This window comes from Triticum aestivum, chromosome 3B (assembly GCF_018294505.1).
Source record: "Triticum aestivum cultivar Chinese Spring chromosome 3B, IWGSC CS RefSeq v2.1, whole genome shotgun sequence".
Lineage (NCBI taxonomy): Eukaryota > Viridiplantae > Streptophyta > Magnoliopsida > Poales > Poaceae > Triticum > Triticum aestivum.
Genome location: NC_057801.1, coordinates 625226034 through 625232096, shown reverse-complemented (window position 1 = coordinate 625232096; position 6063 = coordinate 625226034). Strand labels below are relative to the sequence as shown.

Here is a 6063-nt window from a genome sequence, read left to right as displayed (position 1 = left end):
CGATCCTACTAATAACCAATAACTACTAGTAGAAAGCCCCTGCGTTGCCACGGGCTTTTGAAATATTTTGCTTGTCGCCCTCAACCTGAGTCCCCGCCTCCGCCGCCGGCCAACCCTCTAAACCGTGCCACAATCTTTAGCACCCGCGACCTTCCGGACCACAATCTCGATGGTTGGCAATATTATGAAGAAAAAGGAAGGATCAAGATGGTTATCTGAATAAGTCATACCATCTCGCACATCAAGTTCATGGATCGTACGCATGCTCTCTTCTCTCGGCATCATTATCATATTTTCAGACTACAAAATCTAACACTCGTGTTTTGAATAATCAGCAGTGCAAATCAATTTCAAGAACATGTCATGGATGAATCATTTGGGTGCTATACTTTAAAAAAATCATAGGGGAGAGATTTGGCAGGTTACACTAAATGCCATGTAGAAAGCCATACCCAATAGAGAGATCCAATTTTACTATAAAAGAACTATGTTACGCACAAAAAAATGTAACTTGTAAGCTCAATAACACTACCTTCTTCCTCAAGTCTTCGCATCACCTAAGTGCCAAATTTCTCACCTATGATGTCAGTATCACTCTATAGACAATGTTCTTCATGTATGTACCAACAGGACAATCGAAGCTTGGTTAGGAAGGTGGTCGCACAATAATTATTAAAGGGAAAAATCTTCCCTCAATTTGTTTGGGATGACCATAATAATTGTTGCAGATTAATTTTCCACACAAATCTATTCTCTACCTAGTTTTCTCACATCACCTATTTTTTTCCTGACTTATTTGCTTTATTTCACTACCAATTAAGAAATTACTCCCTCCCTCCGTTCCTTTATAGTACACAAATCACGGTCGGGTCTCTTTCTGGTACGTGCTAACTTTTTGACTGATCCTCGTAAGTGAAATGTCCTGATTGGTTGTTAGAAATATTTTGTAAGTGTGCATGCAATTAGTTGCGCATTGGCCATCGAAGCATTTGTTTCCAAGCGAGCGGGCATGAAGCATTTGTTTCTGTTTTTACATATACTTCTGAGGAATTAGTCAAGGGTATTTGTAGGAGAGAGATCACGGGTATGCGTGTGTTTGTCACAGATTGTTACGCATGTATGACAACTACAACAACAATAATTAGGCATACAAGGACTTCATAACACCTACTTGTTTTATGTGGGTAATAAGCTTTCACATTCTGCAACAGAAGTCAGAAAACAAGCAATAATCATCAGTTTTCGGTTCTAGCTAGTTTGCAAGACATAAGCTTATGTAAAACTGCATATTATCACTGCTTTGTTTTTCTCTCCCAGCAAGAATATGTGTAAATGGGAAGAAATATATCTGCCTATTATAACCACTTTTTTTGGTCCCAACAAGAATCTGCTTATTATAACCACTTTTTTTGTCCCAACAAGAATATGCATAAATGTGAAGAGAATATAGCTTACTGTAATATGTGCAATCATTGTTCCATATGCATTCACTTGCATACCAAAGATCTGACCCCATATCCAGCATAGGTAAATATACCAAGAGCAAATTCATAGCTCAGCCACCTTCATGAGGAGACTACACGTCTTGTACACTTGATATGCTTGTATCCTCATCTTGATATTGCTGGGGAGAAATAATCAAGCGCAATTTAGATAATGAAGAAGTGCAGGTCTCTTGATTTAGAAACATTGTCTCAGCCTAATATATCATCCTGATTTTTGTATCCTTTGACACTTCAGAAGCAAAAAAGTTACAACCACTATGTAGAGTGAACAGTGAACCCAAGAAGTCATTTTTCTCTCATCAAGTTAAATCAATAGGCACGGAAACCACATTGTAAATTCTAGAAATAGTTATACCACAACCAGTAAGCTAGTAGATTTAACTGAATTGAACAACAAAATCTGAAAAATGAGAAGATATATATTTATCTGTCAGACGATTATTGTGGAAACTGTTGGCACCACTCCCGTCAGCTCTAACTTCTCTTCTAACTGATGCGCTTAGGTAATGACGAAGTGCAGATCCTTGTAGGAAAATAATCAAGCGCAATTTAGATAATGACGAAGTGCGGGTCCCTTGATTTAAAAACATTGTCTCAGCCACGAATGACAACCTTGAGATCTATGCAGATTCTCTCATGTTACAAGTGTGGAAAACCCACTTACATATTGTAAGCCATGCCACTTGAAATTTAAAACTACTAAGTGTATTTTACTTCAAAGGCCAAACTATTAGAGTGCAAAAAATATTCTAAGAATATAATGTACAGTATTGTGAAGATGGTGCTATATTAATGAAGCTGAACCCAGCCGTCTTGCAATCGACGCTGCCCTTCCACAAGCACAAAACTAACTCAAGGTATGATCTAAACTATACAACTATTGTGGCCTGACAAGAACGCAGCTTTCAGTATAAACTATACAACTATATACACCACAGTTAGAACATAGCACCTTTGCAAGAAAGCTCAGTACCAATGTGGCCTGACAATAAAGATTTCTGAAAGTTCATCCAGGGACTTCTACATAAAAGCAAGCTATAGGGTTTTAGCAACATAAAAAGGAACTAAACCAGTTCATCCTAAAGCATAATTATTTCCCCAAAAGAAAACAATAATGGAACACTTTACGCGTCAGGCGGAAAATATATAAAAACAAACATGATTTTGTTTTGACAAAAGATGCCATCCAGACCTGTTAAGTAAAATTCTCTACATAAACACAGCGCCTAAAAGATGAATGTTGGCCAACTAAAACCCACGCTTCCACCAATGACTGCCAGAGCGCTTGGAAATCCATGCACAAAAGAAACCTCTGCCATGGTACTGCACGATGTCAACGATGAGGTGGAGGTAAGTATTAGGTACTTAGACTTGTGTTAGCTTCATAATTAGTGAGCTCACAGAATCAGGAATAAATCTATATTTTTTCTAAGAGAAATCAATCTATAAATCTGAATGCTATTTGAGGCCACAAAGTGTAACTTTTACCATAGCAATATTGTACCTTTTTGAGAAAACAAATTGGGGTACTAATTAATCATGGGCGGATCAAGAAATTACTCGACAATATTAGTCACCAGCCACTCCTTACTTATACCCATTCTTTTAATCAACATGTGCCTTTAATTCCTCCACGGCAGCATACAACCACCATCGTGCTACATGGGATTTAACAACACTCTCGCAGAAATTAGAGCAAAACAAAAATAATAATTATGTTGCACATACTTTCACCTCATCTACTCGCTAGAATATCTAGAATTTGGAGTGAGTATATACCTGGAGACAAATAGTATAACATTGATGGGGATCCCTAACATCGCGACCAATCTGTTATCCTCCAGCTTGAGACTACTTGTAAAGTAGCTTTCTATACTAAATCCCTCACCTGTAATGATAAATGGTTGTATTTGCATTATACAGAAAATTTTAAGGCGGGTCATGAATCTAGAAGATCTTTCAACAAAACATGGGAAGGAAGATAAGAACACTACACTAATGGTGGCAAGGCTAGAGTAGTCAGTCATATGTATAAAAACTTCATCTACAAACAAGCCTGCTCTTGCCAACTTCACATCTAAACATCTCTGTATGTGGGTGTATCACATCCATGCCCCATCATATCTTGAATGGGAAGTCATATGGCCAGAGATCAAAGGGATCAACACCAATGGGACCAAAATTGTTGTACAAAATAACATTTGTATTGACGAGCTCAGCTTGCATAGAAATATATGTATACGGATTTCAAATAAAAATATATATTCAGAGTGCTTTTTTGGATGAACTTTCAGAGTGATTTTTATGAAGACATAAATGAAAGCTTTGTACAGTATATTAGAACATTTAAGTAATAACAATCTAATGATCAAAGGAATAACAGCCAACCATCTATTTGGAAAAGAGCAAAGTCACCATACATTTGATTCGTACAATACACAGTATTATACGTTAACTCATTTTTTGGGTAAACTAAAAGGCAAGTGATCGAGAAGGCGAATGAAGGGAAGAATCATACTTTGACGAGGAGCTCCCATGAATATCCGCTGGCTTCCTCTTCGAAGCTCCCATCATACCTGAAGGTCTAGTTCCCATCAAGGAGTATTGTTTCCCATGGCGTCGAGGTCCTTGTGCTTGCTGCCAGCGCGGATGCACTTCTGGGTATTGTATTGAGGTGTAGGCGACAAGCTGCTAGTCCAGGGCGGCACTACATTATGGTCAAGGAATAATGTCTTGAAGTGATTCATCCAGGCGTTGGCGAACAGCTACATGAGGTCGTCGATGGGCACGGGGCACCACTGACCTGGACAACGATGGCATGTGTGACTTGAAACTGAAGAAGGCCCCGCATCTGTCGCCTTGTCAGCCTGGAAAAAGAGACAATAAATTAGTGATGAAGCAATTGAAGAACGCCATGAATGTTTGCTTTTTTTAAATGGAAAAAGCAGAAACTAAGTAAAAATTATAAATTAGTATTTGATCATAGAATTCCATAAAAATATCAACACAATTTGGGCTTCATGGTTCAGAGTTACCTAACATCAAGTGTAGAAAAAATATACTATGGCCGGACATTATTTCATAATAAGTTAGAGCAGTCCTGAGTGTTTGTTAACAAAGGTGATCTCCAAGACCTATGGCAACAGAAAAAAAGAAGATGTAGGATACTCGCATAGGGTTAAAAATAGTTGTTTACACTGGGAGGAAATATGTGAACATTGAACAACATAACATACCTTTCCAAGTATCATACATGTTGTCTAATTATGTAGTTGATATATATATATATATATATAGGTTTAAGTTGCAGTCTTCATTTCAAATCTAATTTTACTACAAGTATAGTGTGACATGTAAAAAAATCTATCACGACCAAGTGCAGAATCAAGTGTCCAGTCATAGTCACCAACCTTTAGAAAAACAGTTTCCAAGGTGAGTCATCAATAGGTGAGTTCTGAGCTCCTGCAAGCACATCAAAATTGCCCTTTTTTCATGCAAGCAGGTCTGACCATTGCCCCAATCACTAATCTAGTGCTTGAATCACCAGATAGTTGGTCTAGTCATGCAACAGGATTTTGCTAACACAGAGTATTTGAAATAAAAATATAAAAGGGATGAGAAAAGAAGGAGGTTGCATGATCAATAAAGCATATCTCCAAACTGCACATAGAGCTGGATGAGCAGTAGGCTTGAAGTATATAAAAAAATCATGAGAAACTTGTTCAGTTTCTATCAAAGACTAAAAAACTTGCTCAATATCTCGAGGGGCGGTGACGGCGCGTGTGGAGGCCACGCACGTCACGGTGCTGGTGGAGACTGGCGGGAGACGGCGTCATAGGAGTGGTGGCGCAAGGCGGCGGCGAAGGGATGGATTTGTGATGGCTCCCGTCGAGGTAGCGCAGGGATCGGCGACGACTTGATGCGAGTGCGAGGGCGGCAGCGAAGGGAGATCGGAGATGGGGCGGCGGCGAAGGATGTCGTACGTCGTGGGGATAGGAATCGAGAGGAGCGGGTTTTCCTCTGGTGGTTTTTTTTTTGGGTGCGTTGATACGGGGGGCAGCGGAGACGAAAAAAACCAGCGAAAAAAAACAGACGAAGGTGGGAAGAGGGACGAAAAAACCAGACGAAAGTGGGAAGAGAGATGAAAAAAAATCAGCGAAAATAAACCGTGAAGATAATTCACCAACTGCTTTATTAGGAATAGAGACTCGCGGCCGGAGTGCTTAGTCGCGCCAGTGATCACCCTGGAGACCAGGGTTGCGATAAATAGTCGCTGCGTGTTGCGGCAGACTATCGGGCAAATGCACAAGCGACAGACTGGGCCAGCCCGATGGCGCATGAGCAGATCTATACAGAGAAGCGATTGAGTACTGTAGCATAAATTCGCAAAAATATCACGCGTTACCAGGGATCGAACCCAAGACCTCTAGCATTAGAGCTTGTTGTGCTAGCGTGTAGAGATAATTAACACGAATAATTACAACACCGTGCAAGTTTATAAGAACCAAAAACAACGCAGATCCATAATTTTAGTTTCTTTGTTTTCGATTTTCCTTCT

At 39.6% G+C, this 6063-nt stretch overlaps 1 long non-coding RNA gene across 3 annotated transcripts; it reads right to left on the bottom strand.

The window, feature by feature from the left end:
• Positions 1 to 743: 743 nt before the first annotated feature.
• Positions 744 to 5518, bottom strand: LOC123065890 (uncharacterized). 3 transcript variants are annotated; one of them, XR_006431165.1, is made up of 6 exons: positions 4916 to 5518; positions 4309 to 4372; positions 4024 to 4212; positions 3285 to 3393; positions 2698 to 2828; positions 744 to 1624 (listed from the first exon to the last, which is right to left on the bottom strand). It is a non-coding gene; the product is annotated as an uncharacterized lncRNA (long non-coding RNA). The 3 variants fall into 3 exon arrangements; XR_006431164.1 differs by having other exon boundaries at positions 744 to 2828; XR_006431163.1 differs by lacking the exon at positions 2698 to 2828.
• Between the last annotated feature and the right edge of the window lie 545 nt (positions 5519 to 6063).